The 26,625-nt window shown below is 44.9% G+C and overlaps 1 long non-coding RNA gene across 1 annotated transcript; it reads right to left on the bottom strand.

The window, feature by feature from the left end:
- Positions 1 to 463: 463 nt before the first annotated feature.
- LOC136354831 (uncharacterized) lies at positions 464 to 1,687 on the bottom strand. The gene is made up of 2 exons (XR_010738670.1): positions 1,567 to 1,687; positions 464 to 859 (listed from the first exon to the last, which is right to left on the bottom strand). It is a non-coding gene; the product is annotated as an uncharacterized lncRNA (long non-coding RNA).
- Positions 1,688 to 26,625: the final 24,938 nt, after the last annotated feature.

Below are 26,625 nucleotides of genomic sequence, written 5' to 3'. Positions count from 1 at the left end.
GAGGATAATAGGGAGGCATTCGTCATCATATTATTAATTTCTGGTATCATTCACTGAATTTTTAATAATAGTTGTTATACCTTCTCAGTAACCAAAGAAGTCTTACTATACTTGTTTGACACAAGAAATGGGCAGGGTTTCCAAATTTGGGCATGTGCGTATTAGATAACAGGTAGTTTACACTAGTACAGAAAGTGTTATAGGTGCCGGTTCATAAGGCCTAATAGGTGCCGGTTTCGGTGCTGGCACCAATTGGTCGGCACTAATGATCAAAGTCATTAGTGCCGGTTCCCAAACCGGCACCTATGTGTTTATAGGTGCCTGTCGTTAACACTAACCGGCACCTATGTGATACAATAGGTGCCGGTTCTAACTTTATAGCCGGGCACCTATTATACCACATAGGTGCCAGTTGATGGTAATAACCGGCACCTATAATCATGTAACCCCAAAAAAAATAATATAGTCGGTTCTCAGTATGTCCATTCACATCAATCCACCATACACACAAAAACCCACATCAATTCACATAAATGTAATCCATCTCCAAACATCAATTCACAGATTCACATGACCCCAAATCCAAAAATCTCCAAACATACACACATAAATGCAATCCATCTCCACACATTCAAGTTATCATACATCAATTCCATCTCCAAATGTTTTCATTTGAAGTTAAGCAAGTGTACCATGAATTCACTTTCAAACAAAGGCAATACAAAGTTAACTTGAGAGAGAAATTAAGTTGAAATAATAAAGCAAGGCATCACCTTGTTAATCTTGTTTCCATGTCCAACACTGGGTGCACAAGTTTTCTCCCTTCCAGAATCATGATTCTTGGAATTTATGTGACTGACTGAGAGAGATAGAGAGAGAGTGAGAGAAATATACATTTGCAAAAAACAGGAATTAAAGGGAAACTTCAAATGGCACCTGGTATTGAAGGGAAACTTCAAATGGTATAAATTTGCTAATCACTGCTAGTATTACCTCTTTAAAAATGCTCCTTTTGTTATCTAATTGGAATAATGACCCCTATATGGTTTTAAGGATGATTTTCAGTTTAAAGCAGTTTTGAGCAAAGGTTCAGCACTTGAGTTTGAGTTGTACACTAGAATAATGTACTATATAAACTGTCCAATATGGACCACACTTCCCATGAATCAGAACTGCAAAAATCCTAACATAAGAGGCACATATATTCTAACCTATACAGAATTGACACCATTTTTGTCATATTCGCAAAGAGGCATTTTGTTAAAATTTACTAGACCTATATGATCTAAAAAAAGTATTTATACCCCTAAAAAAAGGAGGGCTCTTATATATTTAAAATTTTATAATGATATAAGCCTCATTTCTGCATGTAAATACTAACAATTAATGATTGTGAATACCCAGGCTATAGCAAAACAAATATAATAGTTTAACAAAGCAAGAAAATAATCATGTAGATGAGGCAACTGCAGATTCTCTTAGTTACTGAAACAGAGAAATTAAGGCCAACACATCTGCAACAGAGAAAGAAAACACTATAGCACTCATTATCGACACAATCCTTACCATGAATGGCAAGGCAAAAATAGCATAAGAAAGGTGCCCTGTCCATGTTCTTGTCCATGTTCAGATTAGGGGTTCCATGTAAGTTCTTCAACAATAATAAATTAGGGGTTCTGTCCCTGTTCTTCAGCAATTAGCATTAATTAAATTAGGGGTGTACAACTACAAGAAAAGTGTCTTCCGACAACAACTTAAGAACTATTCTACTTCAATAGTTTATCATGGGCAAGGAAGGATCTTAAAATGCAGTCCAATTGGCAGAATAAATTGGTAGAGTTTTCTTCATCTATAACAAACTAAATGACAATGAGACACTAGTTTGTTTTCTTCACATGTGGTTTCTTTCAAAAGTGTTCTATAAAAATAGAGCAAGGACCAAAAGCTGACATGGTATATCCATACATATGCTAAAATGACAAATTTCATAGTGTAACTGCTAGGCAGCATATCATCAATTCAATGAGGTACCTTGAAATCATGAACCAAAGGTTTCATCCATAGAGATTTATGGCAGCATTTTAGATAAGAGCCATGATCTGTTAAAAAAAGATAGACAAAAGTTAGCAAGGCCAGTGAGGCAGTGACTATAAATGGTTTGTACATAAGAAAAGAACAAGTCTTGGACCATTCAAATATCCTATTGTTAGTGCTTTTGATCAATTAGCTTGAACAGCTATAACTATTCATAATACTCTCAAATCAACTCACTTGTACACCATTCAGTACAGAAGATGTAAATTAAAAATGAACCAACTACATCTAGTAATAATAATTCCAATCTATAATTAGTGACGCTTATCAATTCGCCTCGTATAGCCAAATCTAGTAAAACTGCATAGGTATATCAGCAAGTCTAAGAATGTTGATTCTAAGGAAAAATAACAGATGACAAGCACAATCCCAATATCTCTAGTCAAATGAGGTTTAGGCCTCATTTCTGCATGTAAATTTCTGCACACTGAACTCACAGCACTAGTCTAATTAACATATAGCTCGCTCTTGCATGAAAAGAGAAAATTTCCTGCATTCCAAATGAGGGCTTGCTGACTAGTGAATTTTTACGGTTAATTCTACCCAAACCACATTTTATGCATTCCAGTATTCAATCACTTAAAAATGGGACCCAAATAACTGGTATTAAAACTTCTCTAAATGCCCAGCAAAAATAAACATTTGTTAATGAAATTAATTTACATAGCATGTTTTGGAATTTCAGAATTTATCGCTATATGTCCTACTTATCACAGCACAATGATCAGATTTCATCATAGCATTATTTTCCGATTTCATTCACAATAAGAGTTTGCTAAGGGGAGGGGAGAGGGGAACCTCTTAGCAACGGGGCCGACGGCTTGAGGACGGAGTACAGTGGCAGCTCCGGTTGCCTGCTACCCAACCCAGTCGATGAAAATGAAACTTGTTCCCCCGCACGCCGCTGCAGCCTCCCCTCCCGCCGCCGCACGCCGGGCTGCCGCCTCCGCCTCCACCGTGACCGACCCCGTGGCCGCCGTCTTCGCCTCCGCCGTGGCCGACCCCGTGGCAGCCGCCGTGGCCGCCGCTGCCGCCTCCGCCGGCCAGCCGCGGGATCCCATGGTTGGCGACTGCCGCCGTTTTCGCCGCTGCCGCCTCCGCTGCCTCCCCTCCCGCCGGATCTGGCAGAGGGGAGGGTGCGGCCGCCACTGCCGCCGTTTTCGCCGCTGCTGCCTCCGCCGCCTCCCCTCCCGCCGGATCTGGCAGAGGGGAGGGCGCGGCCGCCACTGCCACCTCCGCCGCGGGAGGCCGCCGCCTCCCCTCCCGCCGGATCTGGCGGAGGGCAGGGCGCGGCCACCGCTGCCGCCTCCGCTGGCCAGCCGCCGACCGCAGGCAGGCGCCGTGAGACGGCGAGAGAAGGGAGTGAGAGAGAGGACAACGAGAGAGAGAGAGAGCAGAGGGAGAGACGCGAGAGATCGAGAAGGGGAGGGATAGATAAGGATGCGGTGGGTGCGGTGCGCGGATGGGCTCGGCTCAATGCTTTAGGTGCCGGTTTATCAAAAGAACCGGCACCTATAATATAATAGGTGCCGGTTTTTCAAAAGAACCGGCACCTATAGTATAAGTGCCGGTTCTAGCATCCTTAAAAGTGCCGGTTCTATATTTTTCCACCGCTGGGAGGTGAGAAAAGCTCTATAGGTGCCGGTTTTAAATGAACCGGCACCTATGAGCCGATCTCTATGAGGGTTTTTGTAGTAGTGTTAGGATGAGGCTTAGCCATTCACGTCCAGAACAACCTGCATGCCATGACAGCTGATTAGTTAGAGATTGTTTTCTGTTTTCTGTTATCGCATGCATCTTATCTCCTTGTAATTTGGTTCTGGTTTGTTCCAGAGCTGCGCCTCCTGTAAAAGCCACGGCGGGGGCTTTTCCCGTCATAAGTTAACACACAGGCGATACACAGGATCAGTGCGATCGCTTCCACCAAATCCAACTCACATGGTATCAGAGCTCTGATCCATTTTCTCGGTTCAATCTCATGGCGTCATCATCTACCTTAGGAAACGCCAATCCACTTCAAGGCCACCCGGTTTCAGAGAAACTCGGGAAGGCGAATCACGCTCCCTGGAAGGCGCAAGTTAGCGCCGCCATCTGGGGGGCACGACTGCAAGGACACCTCACCGGTGCCACGAAGAAACCAGACACTGAGGTGGTCATCACCACTGATGGCAAAGCAGCAAAAGTGCCGAATCCGGCATATGAAGATTGGGAGGCCTCGGATTAGCAGGTCCTAGGCTATCTCCTTTCATCTCTATCAAGGGATGTCTTGATGCAAGTTGCTACGTGTGAAACAGCAGCTGAAGCATGGAGAGCAATCGAGGGGATGTATTCCACTCACACTCGAGCAAGATCGATCAGCACGCGCTTTGCTCTCTCCAACATGAAGAGAGGCGCGATGACTACTCCAGAATACTTTGCCAAGATGAAGGCTCTTGGCAATGAGATGAGTATGGTAGGAGGTCGTCCTCTTGATGAAGAACTCATCCAGTACATCATCACCGGCCTTGGTGAAGGCTATAGCAAGGTGGTGTCAGCCGTGTGTGCTCGATCTGAGCCACTCACGGTAGCAGATCTGTACTCCTAGGTGTTGAATTTTGAGGCACGCCAAGCTCTCTACCGTGGAACGCAAGAAACCTCGGTTAATCTTGCGAACCACGGCAACAACTACAACACTGGAGGGCGAGGTGATGGCAACAATGGTGGTCATGGTTCGCCACGCGGCCGCGGCCGTGGCAACGGTGGCAGTGGCCGTGGGCATGGACGTGCGCCAAGAGGAGCTGACAAGCGGCCCACCTGCCAAGTCTGCTTCAAGCGTGGATATATGGCGACCGACTGCTGGTATAGGTATGATGAGGATTATGTGCCTGATCCTAAATATATTGCAGCAGCCGCTACAAGTTCCTATGGTGTGGATGCCAATTGGTACATCGACACTGGCGCTACAGACCACATCATAGGAGAGTTGGACAAACTCACTGTGAAAGAGAAGTACAATGGAGGAGAACGGATCCACACTGCCAGTGGAACAGGTATGGATATAAGTCATATTGGTCATACCACTGTTCATACCCCTAATCGCAATATTCATCTTAAAAAGGTTCTATATGTTCCTCAAACCAAAAAAAGCCTCATTTCTGTACATCGCTTAGTTGATGATAACTCTGCTTTTCTTGAATTACATCGTAATTATTTCTTTCTTAAGTACCAAATCACCAGGAGAACTCTTCTTAAGGGAAGGTCTTGGCGCCGGCTTTACCCTTTGCCCACAGTCCTCTACGAAGCAAGCCTTCAGCGCCGTCAAGTTGTCGTTAGATCGGTGGCATAGTCGTCTAGGTCATCCCTCTGTTTCAGTTGTTAAACAAGTAGTCAATAAATTTGGACTCCCTTGTTCAGAGTCATCAAATGAGTCGGTCTGTAATGCTTGCCAGCAAGCAAAGAGTCATCAGTTGCCATTTCCTGTTTCAACTAGTGTTTCTAAACATCCCCTAGAACTTATTTTTTCTGATGTATGGGGTCCTGCCCTAGAATCTGTTGGGAGAAAGAAATACTATGTTAGTTTCATTGATGATTTTAGTAAATTTACTTGGATCTACCTTCTACAACATAAATCCCAAGTACTTGAGAAATTCAAGGAATTTCAAGTCATGGTAGAACGCATTTTTGATAGAAAAATCTTAGCCATGCAGACTGACTAGGGAGATGAATATCAATCTCTTCATTCTTTCTTCTCAAAGATTGGCATTGTGCATCATGTATCCTGTCCTCACACCCATCAACAGAATGGTTCCGCTGAGAAAAAACATCGTCATATAGTAGAGGTAGCTCTATCTCTTCTATCCCATGCCACAATGCCTCTAAAATTTTGGAATGAAGCTGTTCAAGCCGCCACCTATCTCATCAATAGAGTTCCTAGTAGAGTTATCCAAAATATGAGTCCTCTAGAAAAATTGTATCATCAAAAACCAGACTACTCCTCCTTAAGGGTGTTTGGGTGCGCATGTTGGCCTAATCTTATACCGTACAACAAGCACAAACTTGAATTTCGCTCCAAGCATTGTGTCTTCCTTGGCTTTAGCAATATGCACAAAGGCTTCAAGTGTCTAGAGGTCTCCACTGGGCGAGTTTACATCTCAAGGGATGTTGTCTTTGATGAAACAATTTTTCCTTTTTCTGAGCCCCATGCCAATGCAGGTGCTAGACTTCGGGCTGAGATAAATCTCTTGCCCTCAGATTTGTTTAGTCCAATGCGATCTCAAGGGGATGAACCAGTGCTTAACCATATGATTAATCCATTACCTACTAATTTAACTGTTGAAAATGAGCTACAGGACAATACTACAGCTGAACCTGATGCAGAAAATCCATCCGGCGCGGAAAATCATTCAGATTTGGCTCCGGGATCTACGTCTGACGACGCTCAGCATGGCAGTGGCGGCCATGCCCCTGCGGACCACTCCCTCGGCGACACCTGTCCTCCATCTCCTAGCGATGCTGCGCGGTCCCGCCTGGTCGTCGACACGCGGCAGCCGGCTACTGGCGCCTCTTCTCCTGATGCTCACCGTCTGTCAGTGCAGGGGGCAGATGTGACTTCACCCAAGACAACAGCAGCGCAGGTGACAGCAGCACAGGCAATAGCAGCACAGGTGGTAGCAGCGCAGCCAATGATGGCAGTAGTGGCAACAGCACAGAGGAGGCAAGTGTCCTGCCGGAGCAAGATAGGCCGCGCACAAGGTCGCAAAGCGGTGTTCGCAAGGAAAAGGTATACACTGATGGTATTATTAGATACAAAAATTCTTGGTTTACTGAATTTGGTGAACCTACAACTGATATAGAAGCACTAAAAGATAATAATTGGAAATTAGCTATGGATTCTGAGTATGCAGCTTTAGTCAAAAATAAAACCTGGCACTTAGTTCCTCCTCAGAGAGGGAAGAACATTATAGGTTGCAAATGGGTTTATAAGATTAAAAGTAAAGCTGATGGTACATTAGATAGATATAAAGCACGTTTGGTAGCCAAAGGGTTTAAACAAAGATATGACATTGATTATGAGGACACCTTTAGCCCAGTTGTTAAAGCTGCCACAATCAGGGTTATCTTGTCCTTAGCAGTTTCTAGAGGTTAGAGTCTCACACAGTTAGATGTACAAAATGCTTTCCTTCATGGCTATCTAGAAGAAGAAGTTTATATGCACCAGCCTCCAGGTTTTGAGGACCCAACTAAGCCACACTTTGTTTGTAAGCTGGACAAGGCTCTGTATGGGCTGAAACAAGCACCAAGAGCCTGGTTCTCAAAGTTAAGTAAAAAGTTGATTGATCTTGGTTTTATTGGATCTAAAGCTGACACCTCATTATTCTTCTTGAACAAAGGAGGGATTACTATGTTCGTTTTGGTATATGTTGATGACATTATTGTAGCCAGTTCTTCAGAGAGGGCGACTGCTGCATTACTTCAGGATCTAAGAGGAGAGTTTGCACTGAAAGATCTAGGTGAGTTGCACTATTTTCTGGGTATAGAAGTAAGCAAAGTTTGAGATGGCATTATTTTGACTCAGGATAAGTATGCAACTGACCTCTTGAGGAAATCTGGGATGCTGGACTGCAAGCCTACAAATACCCCTATGTCAGTAAGTGAAAAACTTTCTTTGCATGAAGGTACTTTACTGGGAGATGTTGATGCTACTCAGTATAGGAGTGTTGTTGGTGCTTTGCAGTATTTAACTCTCACTAGACCTGATATAGCCTTCTCAGTTAATAAAGTGTGTCAGTTTTTACATGCTCCGACAACTGTTCATTGGATTGCAGTTAAAAGGATACTTAGATACCTTAAGCAATGTACACAGTTGGGACTGAAAATTCATAAGTCAGATTCTACTCTTGTTAGTGGATTTTCTAATACAGATTGGGCAGGTAGCCTTGATGACAGAAGATCAACAGGAGGTTTTGCAGTATACTTAGGATCAGATCTAGTATCATGGAGTACTAGGAAACAGGCCACTATTTCCAGGTCCAGTACAGAGTCTGAGTATAAAGCAATTGCAAATGCTACTACAGAAATAATGTGGGTACAAACCTTGCTTGCTGAATTGGGGATTAAAACCCCTAGAGCAGCTAGAATCTAGTGTGATAACCTTGGAGCTAAATATCTGTCAGCAAATCCAGTGTTTCATGCCAGAACAAAATGATGTGCACTAGGGTTCCCGATCTTCCGAAAGGTTCTAATAAACAACGATTTGGACGGAGTCACGACACAAATCGATCCGGCTTCTTGAACGCGCATGCTCTTGAGCCCCGCAATCGCAGCACCACGTCTCCTCTGGTTATCACCCGTGTCGAAACGCTGATGACCTCGCCGAGAAGGCTAATCCCTGTTTGCCAATCAAAGAACACAAACAAGAACGAGATAGAAAAACAACCAAAATTGCAGATGAATGATTAAGCTCACGAGTTGGGGTCTTACAAACCGATCTTGCAGCGAAACTGTTCTCGACAGATTAATCTAAGCAAAACCCAAAAACCTAAAGATGGCGGCGGGTACTGATATATAGAGTTTAGGGTTGTGCAAACCCCTCTCGACGCAACCTTAATGGGTTCCAACACGATACACGGGCCAAAGGCCCAAATACGGTGACGCAGCACCGGGACAGATTCTGGACGTCAACTTGTTCGGTCAATTCCCATTGACTCGGAAAGAATTGGGATGTGGGAGCAAAACCATTGGAAAAGTTATCTTCTTAGCTTTCCATCCATATAAAGAACGCCCCAATCCGAGCACGTATGCGACCTGGGCGCCCGTTTTAGTGCAGACTGGTCTTGGACTCCGAATTGCACCCAACGTCGACTTGGTTTGGGCCTCCACCTTGACTTGGACGTCCCCGATAATCCTCCATGGCTCTAAGTCCTTCTCCAAGTGTCTCCTTGTCCCCTCCATTGTTCCTAATCACAATATAATCATTAGGTAGCAATCTATTCTCGAATTCATACAAAGAAGAACATAGGAACGAGCTCACCTCTAAATTTAATTGTCGCGCACGAGCTCTTGTTATCGGTCCTTGAATGACCATTGGAGGATTGTTGTGTGTATCCAAGGTAGTGATGTCCGCATCACAAAACATATAGAAGTTGACTATCACTTTGTCAGAGAAAGAGTAAGTCAGAAACTTCTAGAAATTGATTTTGTGTCAATTAATGATCAAGTTGCAGATGGATTTAGAAAGCCATTATCAGTTCGACTCCAGGAAAATTTTAAAGGCAACCTGAACCTAGTACGGTCAGGATTGAGAGAGGGTATTAGATAACAGGTAGTTTTGGATGAGGCTTAGCCATTCACGTCCAGAACAACCTGCATGCGATGACAGCTGATTAGTTAGAGATTGTTTTTTGTTTTCTGTTATCGCATGCATCTTATCTCCTTGTAATTCGGTTCTGGTTTGTTCCAGAGCTGCGCCTCCTGTAAAAGCCACAGTGGGGACTTTTCCCGTCATAAGTTGACACGCAGGCGACACACAGGATCAGTGTGATCGCTTCCACCAAATCCAACTCACAGTGCGAACATTCAAATTGAGCATGCATGGATTGATTTCCTCGCGTGGACACATTTGGATCGATTAGTATGTTTGGCACATCATGAACTTATGCTTTCGTGAATACGTGTAAATATCCATGCTCCCTATTCCTAAGACGAAGAGTTTTAAGTGCCACATATTTGCAGCGCATGAGAGCTTGCCTGCCCCCAAGTCACTCCAGCAGGGGTGACTTGGGCGGGGCCCCAAGCCGCCGCTCCACTTCCCCGCCTCCCCCTCTCCTCCTCGTCATCATCAGATCCAGTCACTGGAATCCTGGGCATTCTATTAAGTATCTAGGGCGCACATGGGCATGAGAGGTCACCAGTGACGGTTTATGGGTTTAGCAGTGAGACAACGTGGGAAATGGTTGGGGCTCCCATGGTGGCGAGCAGCGAGCTGATGGGACGGCAGCAGTCTCATAGTCCACGAGGCAGCACCAGATGGTGCGTGGCCGGGGGCGGCTGAGACGGCCGGATCCAGTGGCGAAGAGGCCCCCTACGGTCAGTGCAACAATAATTGAAAGGATTTTTGCAGGCGGCCAAAAACCATCTTCGAATGCTGTAGGGTGACCTGTCTGCACGAAAAGGTCTGGGAAGATCACTGTTTTTGCATGCGGGCGGGCTAAACCCATGCCTGATTTGGTTTGTTCGCCGTCTCGTCATGCGAAGATGGATGCTTCTTCACATGCTCCTATTATTTATGCGATGAAGGATGCAGTAGGACAACTATTACCTATGGATATTGTTGGTCTAGCTAGAATGCAATATGTTCGAGGAAAGTGGTATGCGTTGGATGTTCTTGATAATTTTTCTAGATATTCTAGGGTTTTCTTCATGGTGACTAAGGAGGAAACTTTTGAACACTTTCTGAGTTTTTACTTTCGTTTGGCTTTTGAACATTCTGGTTCTTTGCAAATAATTCGAAGCGATAATCATGGTGAATTTAAAAACGCTTCTTTCGAACAATTTTGCAATGAGAAAGGACTTGAAGATCAATTTTCTTCTCCTCGTGTTCCTCAACAAAATGGTGTTGTTGAATGAAAAAGTCATTTTTTGATTGAGATGGGTAGGACAATGCAAGATTAGTGTCATATACCTTGGAAATTTTGGGCTCAAGTTGTTAAAACTGCATGTTATATTTTTAATCGTGTTTTCTTGGGATCTATATTTGGGAAAAATCTTGTGAGCTTCAATTTGGACATCAATCTAAAGTTTCCCATCTGCGTGTTTTGGGTTGCAAGTTCTTTGTCTTGAAATCTAAAAATTTGGATAAATTTGAGGCACATTCTACCGATGGAATTTCGAGACATTCTCGTGGTTACAGTGTACTTGTTTCAGAGACTAACAAAAATTTCGAGACTTGTGAAGTCACTCCTGATGAGGCTAGTCCAGGTACTAGACTATGAATCACAGAAATTCCGTCTCAGATTCAAGGGCGGATGGTAATTAATAAAATGCTGACTGGATTGCCACATGTACTTTTTCCTTCCTTAAATTACTCTTTATTTGTTCCAAATGCCGCAATTGCAAATATTGCTTGTATTTACTTTTATGAGAGGTAGAAATTAATACCAAATCCTTAGAAACAGTCTTAACGATAAGGATGCATTTGCGATGAGAAAAATAATGGGTGCCAAATTCTTGGAAACAGTCTTGACGACAAAGACGTACCCGAAATAATTAAGAGATTATGCTAAAATGAGCACAAAAGGCTCAAATAAATGTTGAAAGTTCTCTCGATTATTTTGTGATTGAGTTAATTTGAGAAAGAGTATTAATGCAATAGGTATATATGCAGGGGTTTTTCTATTCAACCTCTCTTCTATTGAATATGTTGTATTATAAATCGTTTGAAATCATAAATCTTAATTGTTGATTTGATCTTACTAGTAATATCTTTTGTTGCATGCTTGCTATCTACTTGATAAGTTTATCCTCTTTTTATTGTGACATATGACTTGAATTGCTCAATTTATAATTCCAAGCTCTTGAATGTTAATAAAATGATCATAATGTTAATGCTTGATGAAATCATTGTCAAAAGGGGAGGAGGGATACGAAATGTGCATATTTTTCCGCTGAGAGAAATTTCTTTCTTTTCAAAAGTGTTATAAGTTTTCTTCTGAATTTTTGAGCACTCCGATGTTTTTTTACTACTTCTTTGTTTTTATTTTTCCAAACACCAAAACAACATTTTTTTGATGGGGTTGCCAATGTGTTTATCAAGGGGGAGATTGTAAAATCAAATTTTGTTTGATTATTATTTTGTGATGAACAATTAGTATGTGAGATAAATGGTTTTGATTTTTGCAGATAATTGGGGAAGTGGTTTTGGCGCCGGTCGGACTGGGGTTATTATAAACAGGTGTTTTTTTTCTTTAGGAGCCGGTCAGACTGGGGTGTGGCCACCGGTCAGACCGGAGTATAGCGAGCAGTCAGACCGGCTAGCCCGATGGTCTAACTAGCCAACTCTGTGTCTGTTCCAGTTCCGGGTTATTTATTTGGATACTCGTGATTAATTCATATTTATGACTTCTAGATGGATATTATGAGTCTGTAGTATTGTTGTGTGCTAATGTTGAGTCAAGTTGGAGAGAACTTGTGCTCAGATATGGTTTCTTGGTTGATTCATCTGTAAGTGAGTCTTGATGCCTCGGGAGAGTGTTGCCGATGATGGATCGAGAGTCAACTTGTGAGAAGATGATGTCTGAATTATCAGGATATCATGCGGGATGCTTAGGCTAAAGATCAATGCGCGTGCTTGGTGAAGATTCCATATGGCATACGATGGAGACGTTGTGTGCGTATGGGATGCAGAGTCTAATTTGGAAAGAGTCTAAATTTAGTGTGATTGCAGTTTCTAAAGTTTGATTTTTTTTTTGTAAGGGAAGGTTTCCTAGGGGACTAGCACTTCTAGTACAAGTTGGGTTTATGGCTTTAGGCTGCCTATCTTGGGTATGAAGAGAGGGGGCGGTGATGCCTTCTACTATCGATTTTGTGTGAGTTGAGTTAAGAGGAAAATTAGGGTTTGGGTTTAGTTGAGGTTTTTGACAACAGTGTTGTTGTTGCATGTGGTAAACATGAATAGAAGTAATATAGTTTCAATGTACTTTGTGATATCATCGAATTGTGATAGCTTAGGTTCGGCAGTCCAACCGGCGGGACACCGACGGTCAGACTGACGGCATTGGCCCGGTCGGACCGACGGCGGTGACAGGAGACAGCATGGCAATGGGCGATCAAACCCGAGATTCAACTCCGGTCAGACCGGCGCATCTACTCCGGTCAGACCGATCTCCATCAATTCGAGGTTATCTTTTAATTCTGCTAAAAGTTTGGTTTTGGGGTACTACAACCATTCACCCCCTCCCCTAGTTGGCTTAATTCTCGCTGTGTGATCCTACAGTTTGAGCACATCAATTTTGTGGAAGTAATCTACTAATAATATAATAAATTAACAAATAGAACCTCTCAGTAATTTATTAAGGATGATAAAATTCTTCTGTATAAGACAAAGATGGCATATATATATAGGGTTACGCAAGAAACCATATTGCATATAGAACCCTACCTCGTGAAGAAGGCGTTGATGTTGCATGACAGTGTATAACCGGACCATAATCATTGAGAAAGATCGACGGGAGTAACACCCTGAAAATTGTGACAAGGAAAAAATGACCAGTATGAGAAATAAGTTCTTCAATGGACCACTTATCCCTCTGATTATTATAGTTAATGATAAAAGACTTAAAATCAGAAGGAAGTGAACTCAAGATAAAATGGACTAGAAGATCATCATTAATTCCCATGTCCATACTCTTAAGCTCTCTATTCATAGCACCCATCTGCATAATGTGCTTTCTCACACCATCTTTATAATTATAGCGCATGGACGTTAGGCGCTTAATTATAGAGCTAGCGTAAGACTTAGAAATCAGAGTATGTCCTAACATAATTATAGTCCTCAATCCGACCAATAATGACATTTGATATGGCACTCTTGATGTACATGAGAGAAATCTTATTGGACTTCTCCCATTCATTAGTTTTCTCACGATATAACTTCAGTTTCTCCTCACAATCGTGCTCAACACTAAAAGGTTCCTCAGGACGGTCCTCTCTAATGGCATAATCATAATCGAGTATGCCTAAGTTGAGTAACACGTCAGCCTTCCACTTAGCATAATTTGACCCATCAAAAGGCTCAATGAGTCGGATCTGACCAAAAGCTGAAAAATCATGAAGAAAATATCCATAAGTACATACATGTAATTAATTTGCGTTGGCTCAGTTAATTACATAATTAAACAGAAGTAAATTCCCCTAATTACGTCACCGTTGGGCACAAATAGATTTGGAGAACATAATCATAAATAAATTAACATGAATTAATAATCAACGTTGGTCAGAAAATAAATTCACATCATAAAATTCTTCATAACTTTTTCAGCAATTTTAAGCAATATAAAAGGTACTAATGCAATTTCTGAAATTAAAATACTTAAAGGTGTATTGAAAAAAAAATGCAACATTGGGCCGGCTTGGCGCGTGCGGCCCATTTAAGCACGGCACGGCCCAACTGCGGCGCGTCGGCCTGCTAACCGCGACAGCCTGATGCGGGTTTGATCCAGGCCGTCCGATCTAATGGACGGTTTGATTTTTCCCGAATCGGTGTAACAAAAATGAATAGAAAAACATAAAACATGCCCGGTTCTAACCCTAACCCTAATTTACTTCATTTCCCCGATCCCCTTCTTTCTCCTCAATATGCGGCGGCGCGCAGCAGGGGCAGCATGAGGCGTGAGGCGGCGGCGGCCACGGGGCAGCGAGGCTCCGGCGCGTAGCGGAGAGGGCCGCCTGGGAAGCCGTGCGGCATGAGGCGGCCGTGCGCAGCGAGCTGATGCTGCGCACACCCCAGAGGTGCGCGCGGCGGAGCTGATGCCGGTGCGATGGCCCCCGTCCTGGTTCTCCTGCACGCGCAGCGAAGCCGCGATGAGCGAGCCTCGACCTCGCGTGGCCCACGAGAGGCAGGCGTGAGGTTGGTCCAAGATGACGGTGAGGACACCATCGAGTGCGCGGGCGGGCTGATGCCACGCACGGCGACGGCGGCGAGTTCGTCATACGGGTAAATTTTATTTGCTAATCCGCCGGGATTTTAAGGGTTCTTATTTGGGAATTTCTCAAATTAGGGTTTCGAAAAATTTAGGGAAATTGGGGATTGTTACTATCCGCCGAATTGCTACCCAAGCTCTAATCAATCTTAAAACATAAACATAAACTTAATAAGCCATGAGCAGCGCTTAATCGAAACTTAATCCGAATAAAACATGATTAATTAACATCAATTCTAATGTAATTTGCATCAAAACCAACATGAAAATGACGCTTATGATGAGGGTGTTAGGTCCCGATCTTCCGATAGTTACTGGCTACTGAGCCCCGTAATCGCAGCACCACGTCTCCTCTTGTTATCAACCGTGCCGAAACCCGGTTGACCTCGCCGAGATGGCTAACGCCTGCATACGAATCAAATAACACAAGAAAGAACAAGATAGATTACAACATAATTGCATATGAATGATTAAGCACTCGAACTTGGGGTTCCACAAACCGATCTAGCGGCGAAACTTTCTTGACAGATTAATTTAAGCAAAATCCGACTCTAAACGATGATGACTACTGAATAAATATGATTAGGGACGTCCTAGGGTTTTTGTAGGGCGCACAACCCCTTGGGCTAAGCCCACGACACAATTACGAAGCCCAAAACGCAAATCAGATTCGGACTGGATGAGGTACGTGGCTTGTTTTGAAGATTCCATGCAGTTCGGTAGGAATTTTGACGTGGGACCAAAACCATCTGAAAGTAGACTCCATAAGCTTTCCAAAAAGTACTGTCCCAAAATTCCTTCTAGATCAGCGACTAGGTCCGTTTGAAGTTGATACTGTTAGGAGACCCGAATCCGAATCCAAAACGTGTAGAATTTTATCTCTTGTCTTCTATGGACCAAAAGTGACGAGGTGAGATAAAAGAAGACTGACTTGGTTTGGTCCCTAATCAAGTTTTTCAATTATCCATGCATTCCTTACGTTCGGTCTATTTTCTTTCGCCCAAGCAAATACCTCTGCAAACAAAAATACACAAAACTCATTGTGTAGCAACGTTTGTTCAAATATATAACAAGTAAATCTAATATAGAACATATGCACCTTTGGTTGATTAATACATAATGTAGTCATGGTTATATCCAAGCTAGTTGTGTCCTTATCATCGTCCCCTTCTTGATTGGAAACCGTCCTCGGTTTTACCTTGTCATGGAGTGTATTGAACTTATCTTTATCTATCACAACATCCGGTGAGGAACATTTCTTGATGGCCATATGGTTGGATCCTAAAATCTTTGTAGTCGAAAAACCACAACACTCCCCTTCTTGCAAACCAACCTGTAACTCATTTAAACAACTAGAGGAACTAGATAGAGAATTACTTATACGCATGCAGTCCTCCAGACAATACATTTCATCATAAAAAAGGAGGTACAATCAAATTCGAACAGATATATACTCGATGCACGTTATATTCTCCTTTACTATCATAATTGCCAATAACATGAAAAATCACATCAGAAGGGCATGGCAATTCAAATCTAGCAAATAATTTCTTCTCTAAATAGTTGACTGGACAAAGATCATCAAATTGAATATAACCCCAAGTATTTAAAGAAGATAGCAATTTAAGCTCTTCATTCTCGCTACCAATGTGAATAACATGTTTAAATTCAACACATGGTGGCTCTACTATAGAATTAACATGTTCATTCATTAGTTGTGGCACGGATATAAGTGAAGCATCACACAACTCTTCTTTATCACAAGAAACATCAAACAAATTGTTTTGTGATAAAGGTATTTCAGCAATTGTTTTCACTATGGGTTGCTCTAATGTAGCATAAATAGTGGACATAGTTGGCACATCATAAATATGCATACCTTGAGTAGTTGTAGCACCATTATCATTACCTTTTTTCTCCTCTCCAGAAATTATAGGCGCTTGGTCAATTGAACATTTTTTCTCCTCTTCAGAAATTATAGGTGCTTGGTCAATTGAATATTCTTCCAGCATGCATGGAACTATAGATAGGTCTTTTTCCTGTCCGTCTTTCTTCTCTTCCTCATTACCTTGGTTGTTCTTAGATGCGTACAAAATATTAGTATCCAAAATAATAGCCACAACATTACGTTCGTTTTGTAATAACTCAGACTTAGTTGAAGGCATCACAATATTATTTTTATTCCTGTTATCTCTGAAAATCTCATCGATTCTATTCTTCGTCCTTTCAATACTATCTTTGAAAATTTCTTCGATTCCATTCTTCATCCTTTCAAGATTATCTTCGAAAATTTCAGAAAAACTCATTGGTTCCAATTTCATTTTTCGACCATTATATCTAAATGTGTATGTATTAGCAATAAAATTATGCAAACCATTATTATCATATACCCATGGTTGACCAAAAATCAAAGAACATGCTTGCATAGGGACAAGATCAAAATTGGCAGAATCATGATAATTTCCAATCGAAAATTTTACTCTCACAATTCTATTTACCTTGAACTTACCACAATTGTTGAACCATTTGATGTAATATCGATGAGGATGCGGTTGTGTAGGCAACTCAAGTTTCTTAACCAAATCTGAACTCACAAAGTTATTGCAACTCTCACTATCGATTGTAGTACGACTAGGGCTGGACGAAAAGCTCGTGACTCGTTAGCTCGCTCGGCTCGTGGTTATCGTTTCTGGGCGTGCACAGCTCTTCACTAGGCCCGTCCAGGCCCAATAAGGATGCTCCAAACCCTAGTTTCCCTTCCTAATCGGTGTAATCCCCCCAATCAGTCAATCCATTGCCAGATCTCTCGGCCGCCGCTCATGTCCTCGGCGGCGGTTGCGTCCTCGCACTCCTGTCGGCCGCCGCGTAAGCGCGCACGCTAATACTCCCTCCGTCCGGCTGCGCCGTCGAGCTCTCTACTGTCACGGCGTCTCGCAGTCGCCGCTGCTGCCCAGTGGCTCCTTGCTTCAGGTTCGCAGACGCTGGCGTGGCGCGCATGGGACAGCCGTCCACATTGGTCGTCCTATCCGGTGCAGGCCTCCAAGGCTCCAAGGACGAGCTGTGCACAGGAGGTGGTGCTTTGCTGTGCTAATTTGAAGAGGTGAGGCTCGCCAAGAATACACTGGGAAGGACAAAGGACTAGGAGAATGGTGACCTCCCGCCTGGTGTTCGTCAGTTACTTATTATTGATTCATTTTCTGAGTGCTGAACCAATGCATGCATGGATAGAACTTGCAATTTGTGCTCATCGATTTCTATTCTGGCGTTTCTGTTCGTGCTTTTGGTAACTAGCTCGCGAGCTGAAACTAGCCAGCTCGAGTTCTTGAACAAGCCAAGCGAGCCGAGCTAGCTCGTTATCTTAACGAGCCAGATCGAGCCGAGCTGAGCCGAGCCGAGCTGGCTCGGTATCCACCCCTAAGTACGACATGCTCTATCCTTAACCACAAACTTTGTTTCAAATAATTCGTGGTACTGCCATTGCTCCGCTTTCTCCATTTGAGACTTAGCACTTGTTGCACAAAAGTATTGTCATCATGTGCATCTGTGGAAGGTGATGTAGCAGCTATGGTTTGTCTCACATCCAACTTTATCCCATGTCCATAAGAAATGCAACCTGCCATTGTCAGTAGAAAAGAGAGAACAACAGAACAATATTGTTCGTATAAACTACAGAACATGGATTGCAGTGGAGGCTAGCAAATGGAAGCGTCTTACAAAGCTCTTACAAGTGTCTTACCAGCAGTGCTAAGGATGGTACAACCGGTGGCTGGCTCGTGACACCTTGAAGGACGTGATGTGGCGATTGCAAGGATCAAAACGGTGCTGACCAGAAGTATATATGTGGAGCTTGGGAGGCACAATATATAGTAGCAATGGAACGCAATTGTGCTAATCAGAAAATGTAAAGTTGAATAATAGTTCAAAGTACTAGTCAATGTACTGGCCTAGTCTAGACAACACTAAGGACTAGATATGAATCTATGCACAACTTTGCACTCTAATAACATACTCAAAGGATGAATGATTTTTTCTTTCTTGGTGCAGCCTTTTTTAAGCACCTTTCTGCCTTTTTTTTCTTTTTATTTAGGTGTGGCTTTTTCTTTCTTTTTTTTCTTTGCACCTTTCTGCCTTTTCTTTCTTTCTTTATTCTTTTTTTTTTTACTTTTTTTCCAATAAAAACTGACCACTGACCTTGAATAGGGACTCAAATGTAAAAACGAATATTACAGGGACTCAAACGTAAAGTGCAAAACTAAAATTGGATCATCTCAAAAATGGATTGCTCATATCATGTAGGTTCCATTTTTATAAAAATATCTCAAATTCGCTACTTAACAATTCTATAAAGTGGAAAATATGGACAGTCACGGATAGATCTGATCTGCTTCGGGGTCTCTCCTCACGTGCACAGTACACACGCACAGTACGGCAACTGTTGGATAAAAATTTCTCCAAATCACCAAACCGGAAACCCGACGACGAGACGATTCAATTTTTCAAGGTCCCGGCAACAACCGACGAGATGAAAAACTGGACCTAAAACTGACGTACAACCCACAGAAGTTGAGTGATGAACCTAGACCTAAGTGATGAACAGATGCAATACTCAAAACTAAAAATTAAATCTAAAACTAAATCGGCACTCAACACGATGATGCAATCTAGAATTCAACAAAGCAAAATCTAATAGAACAAAGCAACGGCTCAAATTATCTAGGTAAAGAATAAATATTTTTGTCTGGCCATTTTCGGGTTATGGGAAGATAAATTGCCTAACGGACAACCGCGCTATGATACCAACTGATGAGGGTGCTAGGTCCCGATCTTCCGATAGATACTGATAAAGAGTCGATTTGGGCAGAGTCGCGACACAACTCGATCCGGCTTCTAAACTAACACGCTACTGAGCCCTGCAATCGCAGCACCACGTCTCTTCTAGTTATCAACCGTACCGAAACCCGGTTGACCTCGCCGGGAAGGCTAAACCCTGCATGCGAATCGAAGAACACAAGCAAGAACAAGATAAATTGCAACACAATTGCATATGAATGATTAAGCACTCGAATTTGGGGTTTCACAAACTGATCTAGCCGCGAAACTGTTCTTGACAGATTAATCTAAGCAAAACCTGACTCTAAACGATAACAACTACTAAATAAATATGATTAGGGATGTCGTAGGGTTTCCCTAGGGCGCACACCCCCTTGGGCTTAGCCCACGACACAATTATGAAGTCCAACACACAAATCAGATTCGGACTGAATGAGGCACGTGGCTTGTTTTGAAGATTCCCGGCAGCTCGGTAGGAATTTTGACGTGGGACAAAAACCATCTGAAAGTAGACTCCATAAGCTTTGTAAAAAGTACTCATGGGCCCTGAGATTCCTTCTAGATCAGTGGCTAGGTCTGTTTGAAGCTGATGCTATCCGGAGACCCGAATCCGAATCCTAAACGTGTAGAATTTTATCTCTTGTCTTCTATGGACCAAAAGTGACATGGTGAGATGAAATAAGACTTGGAGAAGGTGTTGGTTTGGTCCCCAATCAAGTTCTTCAATCATCCAAGCATTCCTTATGCTCAGTCTATTTTCTTTCGCCCAAGCAAATACCTCTGCAAACAAAAACACACAAAACTCATTGTGTAGCAACGTTTGTTCAAATATATAACAAGTAAATCTAATATAGAACATATGCACCTTTGGTTGATTAATACATAATGTAGTCATGGTTATATCCGAGCTAGTTATGTCCTCATCAGCTTAGATACATCTTATGGCTTCTAAACGGGATTGTCGAAACATGAATTCGGCAATAATAAAAGGGGGTAGCGCACGAGACCTAAAAGTGGATAGATGCGGAGACAAAGGATTTAGACAGGTTCAGGCCCTCTCAATGAGAGGTAATACCCTACTCCTGTTTGGGGATTTGAATCCGCCGGGTGAATTATAGATCTGACGATCTAGTTGTGTCTTATGCCCCCTAGAGGGCCTCCTGCCCACCTTATATAGGATGGGGGGCAGGATTACAAGATAGAAACCTTAACCAATACGGTATCAGTTTCCTAAATCTACTTTACAATATTATCAAACCAGGACTTTAGGCCGTTCCATAATATACAAGAAAACGTAATACCCAAGTCATTATCTGTTACATATTCCATAGATATAAGTTATCCCTTATAACCAGTCGGATAACCATGCCGTGTAGGTATGGGGTACCCATAATCTCCACAGGGATGATGGGATCATTAGGCTATAGCAGTGGCTCTGATACCAAATGTAGATTTTGTGATCTACTAAGACATAATTTGCTAAGCCTAACATGATCACCCTAATGCGGAATTCATAGGTTACAATGACCGTTGTTTCAAGCCATTGATGCGATTCTCCTTTTGTTGACAACCGGAGTGGAAGTAGAGGATCGAGAACCTCGAACCACCTCCTCGCTTGTCGGTGTAGGGGAAGTAGAGGTAGCAGTAGGGACGCCGGCATGATCCCGAAGGGGTCGCCGGCGATCACTTGCGGGGTAGCGACGGCCTTCTGGTCACCACCTACACTGTCCCTGAACCACGACACGTTCTCCCTCTAGCGCTCAGTTGATCGGATAGGGTTTTGGGTTTTTCGGGGAGAAGATGGTCGTGGAGAGATCGTCACCTAACCACGACACTGGCCTCCCCTATTAGTATGGTGCTAAGGGAGATCGGGGACAATCCAAAATATGGAAGGATTTGGCGCTACCGATCAATGCGCTACCCAACATCCTGTACTAGCCCGGCCCCTCACAGCCGGCCCAGCCTAAACCCTAGCAGCTGAGCCTACCAGGTGAGCCACTAGCCGCCTACCAGGTGAGCCACTAGCCGAGCCGAGCCAGAGCTGCCATGAGGCCTCTCACAGTGTACTGAGCTAGCACGGAACCTCGTCGCGCCAGCTCAGATTTTGGTCGATGTGGAGCATGCGCCCAGGACCTCACTTGGCGACTCGTCCCCATGTTGAGGAGCGCGAAACTTTGTCGAGGCGAGGAAGCGCGCGGCGCTGAAATAGCAAGGCGTGTGTGCTGTGGGCATCATTCTTGGCTGAGCCGTGCCCTCACGCCGATTCTGCCTGGCGAAATCCCCAAATCGCCCTCCTAGGGATGGCACGCTTGGCGCGGGAGGCCGGGTCGGTGGTGCCGATGATGAGTGGGTGGGGCCTAGAACACTTCCAGTTGCATCGACACAAATCAAACTCAAATCAGAACAATGCAACAAATCAAAGAACACAAATCGATCAAAAAACAAAGAGAGAGAGGGAGAATATTATGTTTTTTCTGTGTACCTTCAGATGTGGCAAGGCGTCTCTCTGATGGCGTTGAGGGTGACACGGGCAGCGGCCGCGCCATGGCCGTCAGCGCCGGCGCCGCGGTGGTGGCGGTGGAGACCATGATGGCGCAAGGGAATGGATGGATGGATCTGCAACGCAACCATACCATGGCCCTTCGCCACCGCCGCAAGGGAGTGGGGGAGGGAGAGGGGAGGGGCAGCTGACAGAGAGGAAGGGGGAGGAGGCGCGGCGAGGGAGTAGAAGGAGAGTGATGGGGAGGTGCTTGCCGGGCTGGAGCAGGCGCAGGACGCGTTGCGGCGCCTATGGACGGAGCAGCTGCTCGAGTCCCCCGCCTCCGCCGAGTCTTCGCCGCGCGCCGCCAAGAACCACCGGCCGCCAAGAACGCCGCAGACCTGGCCACGGAAGCCGCCGCCGTAGACCGCCCCTCCTCCTGCTGCTACTGCTTGGGAGGAGAGGAGAAGGAGGCGCAGTGGCGTGGGACGCGAGGAGGCACGGGCGGAGGAGAAGACGAAGGGATGGCAACGCAGGAGAAGCAGAGCGGCGGCGCGCGAGGAGAGGCAGGCGACAGCGATGGAGTGGAGGTGGTGAAGATGAGTCGCTAGCTGGAAGGGTAGGTGGGGAATAAATTTCGTCAGTGGGCTTAGGGTAACGGGCACTTTGGCCTTCGTTTCCTTCACCTGTGTCTCCATCCAATTAAGCCACACAAATATGCCACTATCGAGCATGCCACCGGAATCCACCCCTTTGCCGCGCCGTATAATCGCCGGAAATCGCCGAGCCACTTCTCTAGCCCTTGCTGTCGAGCTACTACGTCTGATGCACGCAAGGTGCTTGACGCAGTGCCGCGTCACACCACGAGCCGAGCCGCTGGCGCGTAGGCCCACTCCGCCACAGACGCACCTAACCCCACCCCCGCGCGCTACACCCATCCGCTAGTAAACAGTGTCGCGCACTGCCACCATTGCCGTCCTTCCCATCACATACGGAACACGGGTGCCATCCTAACTCCTGTTACGAGTAAATAGCAGGGAGAAACTGCTCACTCACCCGTGAACAGTGCCGAGTTGGGCACCACACAAGCAATCACTGCTCGCCACCTCGCCCACGCAGGCCCCGCATCCTTGCTCTGGCGTCCGCGCCTTCATCGCTGCCCCATCGTGGCTAGGTGAGGGACCGTTCGACAGCTCGCCCCCGTGCGGCGACAGCCGCCACACCGCAACTTCCACTCCCCGGCCGCCACGCACCCTCATCACCGCGGAACGCCGTTCTCCGTCGCCACCGTTCTCCCCTGGACGGCGCACCCACCCTGTTTACATTGATGGCACTTCAATGCCACCATCACCGGCACACACACCTAAAGGCTATAAATATGTCGGCGACTTGAGCACGCCATCCCGCCCTCTCTGTCCCCATTTCCTCCCACTCTGCTCCGCCTCCCCACACCTCTCGAGTACTCGTCGCCACCTCGCCATTTTCCCCGCCGCAGCTGGCAACAAGCTAAGCTCTGGTTGGGCAAGGGGATGGGGTAGGCCGCCGCGCTGCCTCTTGCACCCGTGGAACGATTGGCTTGAACGCTTGAACGAACGATTGAACGGACAAACGTTCACACTGTAACTAACGAACCCTAAAACTTGAAATCAAACTCTCAATCGAACCTTGAACCTTTGCGAACCCGGACAAACACCTGTGCCTTGGTCGAACACCTAGCGTGTGTGGATGATCCACATGCTCGACCTTCGCCAGCCAGTACCGCGACGCCCGTCGTATTGATCTTGACGCCGCTCGGTGTGCCGCTTCACAGCTGTCGCAAGGTGAGCGCCTCTCTGTCCCTGTGTTCCTTTTCGTATCGCTTCCCTGTGTTAAGGCAACCACCCAAGCCGCCATCCTCCTTTCATCCCTTGCACGCCGCATGTTGGATAGTATAGGAAGAGAGGATATTGCGAATATTGGGCACATTGTATTGAGCCTCTGGGCCAATATATATAGGTTACATGGATTGGATCTTAAGTAAATTTGAAGAGATAGAGATGGAAACTAATCCTATCCTACTATAACAAACTGGATACAACGTCTTATCTATATACTCTAACATCCCCCGAAGTCCAAGTGTGAGCAGCGCAAACGCTTGGATTGGAGAAGAAACCAGCAAGAATACTCAATACGGATCATAGCCCTTTGTGCCGTAGTCGATGTAGCCAAAGCGAAGGGTACGAGGGAGCCGTGGTCAATGTAGTCAAAGTCGGGAAGCTGATGTCGAGGTAGCCTAGCCGTAGAGCGCGCATGGGGCGCCGTAGAGTGGTCGTGGACACACGGGAGGGCGTCGTGGACCAAGGTGCGCGAGGACATGCCAGAGATGATGACGATGATGCGATCACGGCCGTCGTTGAGGAAGTTGATGCCGAAGAAAAGAGCTAATTAGTCGAACAATGAAGAATGAGACGTCACACAGGGTTTACCAGACCTCGAGACAACTCGGGACGAACATGCACGCTGGTGTTGCCAATACCGTGCGGGCGAGGCTGGGAACCACCATGAATCTTAAGCCAATGTCGGAGGAGACTAGCAGAGAAGGCCTCCGGGATGGTCTCGGTGCGAGAACGGTGTAGAGGGAAAATTGCCGGAGCAGCACGCAGTTGCCGGAGAAGAGCGAAAAGTAGTCGAGGAAGATACGACGACGTTGGCAATGAGACATTCTGGACCAATGGCCTGGACGGCGACGTCGGTAGCCATGTAGAGGTAGCTGGACCACCGGCCTAGAGTGGCGACAGTGGCAACTTAGAGGTGCGGCGGTGATGCTCGAAGTAGAGGAAGAAGACCTTGAGCGGCTGACGATGACCAGTGTGGACGACGAGGTTGTCGCTATGCGAATGGCGTGGAAGACGACGAAAGTGGCGAAACTGTGGCCCGAGAGGATGACAGAGCTGCAGCTTCATGTCGATGCAGCGGCGAAAAGTCCACCGGCGATGTAATAATTATCGGAAACTAATTAGGGACGCATGCGGACATGTTTGTTGCTGTTTCCTTGCGCAGAAAAAAAATAAAATGGGCCGAAACAGGATCCGTGCATGAGGACGTGGGCCAAAACATGCACCAGATCGCTAGCTAGAGCGTCTGCGCTAATTAGGAATCGTGTACGTTCCAACTCCACTCCGCGCCGCGGCATCTCTCCCACCAGCCCCGCAGCCCCACTACCCCTGCTTCGACCGTCAGGCCGCTTCCTCTCCCACGACTCCTGATCTGCTCGTGACGCTTCCTCTCCCGCTTCTGCTCGGCCTGCTTGCCTCTATTCGACTCCCTCCATTAGTTCATTCGCCTCCAACAGCCGCCTGCCCTCCCCCTCCACTCCAATAAAATGGAATATTCATCTATTAGGTTACCTCCTCACTTGGCAGTTGACACCCACATGCTACAGCACGCTAAATCGATGTTTTGGCCTCCCGTAGGTATGTTTTTCCGATCTGTGATCTATCGGTCTCTCTTCTTATGCCTTTTGTAAACATTAAGTCAGATTTGTTTATTTTGTTCTCACTGTCCCTCAAGTTTATCCAAAAAAAAAAAAACGGTACAAGATTGATTAGGTTTGTTTTGTACTTTATGTTATTGGAAAAAAAAAGATTTGTTCTCCCATATTCAGCACTCAGCAGGATATTGAAATTTAGTCTGTCCACTTTGTTGAAGAAGCCAATTTGTGGTATGAGAAGAGGAATATGATCAGAGGTATGTATACCATTGCTGCACTTAGCACTGGTTTATGATGTTTATCATGGCGGACTGCTTGTATAGAGAGATGAGGGAAGTGAGAGAGGTGAGGCATAGGGATGGATGGTTGGGAGTGAAGTGGGCTTGGTTGGTGTTGCGTCCGATGAATAGTCTCCTGCCAGACGCTCGGTCCAAAGTATTTTTCGAAATAAAACACATTAGTTCTTAGAGTAGGTACAACAGCAGGCTATAAGCCAGCTATAAACATATTTTAAAGAGATAAAGGAAGAGAGAAGACCAGCGGGCTACAGATGTGTAGTCAGCTGCAACACGGACTCTAAGACGTAATGTGTGGATGACAAGTGGGACCAGATATCAATAGCATAGTAAGCAACTATTATATGAACTAGAAAGGTGGCCCGCGCGTATGCGCGGGCACTTGTATTATTGAAAGGTAATATTATTGTTTGTTTAAAAATTTTGTCTCATAGATTAAAGGCAAACTAAAGTTAGTAAGAGTTCTATTGATATTCGTTAATATTGTGCTCGCATTTATAACATAATTATTTGTTTCACTTGTACAAACAAATAGTATAAAATCCAAATAAGAGATAACACAATACATTATAATTATTTTGTAATCAACTCTCAGTTTCAGCTTAAACAGAGCTAAGTGTTGGGAAAAACAGAACCCACAGTGCCTAAATCTTTCCTCGCAGCATCACACCTTTAATTTTCCTTTTATGTTATTAACAAAATGAATCATCTCCATATATGATTTGATATGTGGCAAAGCTATAGCGCTGCAGCGGTCGTGATCACCTTAGATGTCTCAAACAC

This window comes from Oryza sativa, chromosome 12, assembly GCF_034140825.1.
Source record: "Oryza sativa Japonica Group chromosome 12, ASM3414082v1".
Taxonomy (NCBI): domain Eukaryota; kingdom Viridiplantae; phylum Streptophyta; class Magnoliopsida; order Poales; family Poaceae; genus Oryza; species Oryza sativa.
This window is presented reverse-complemented; position numbering and strand designations above follow the sequence as displayed.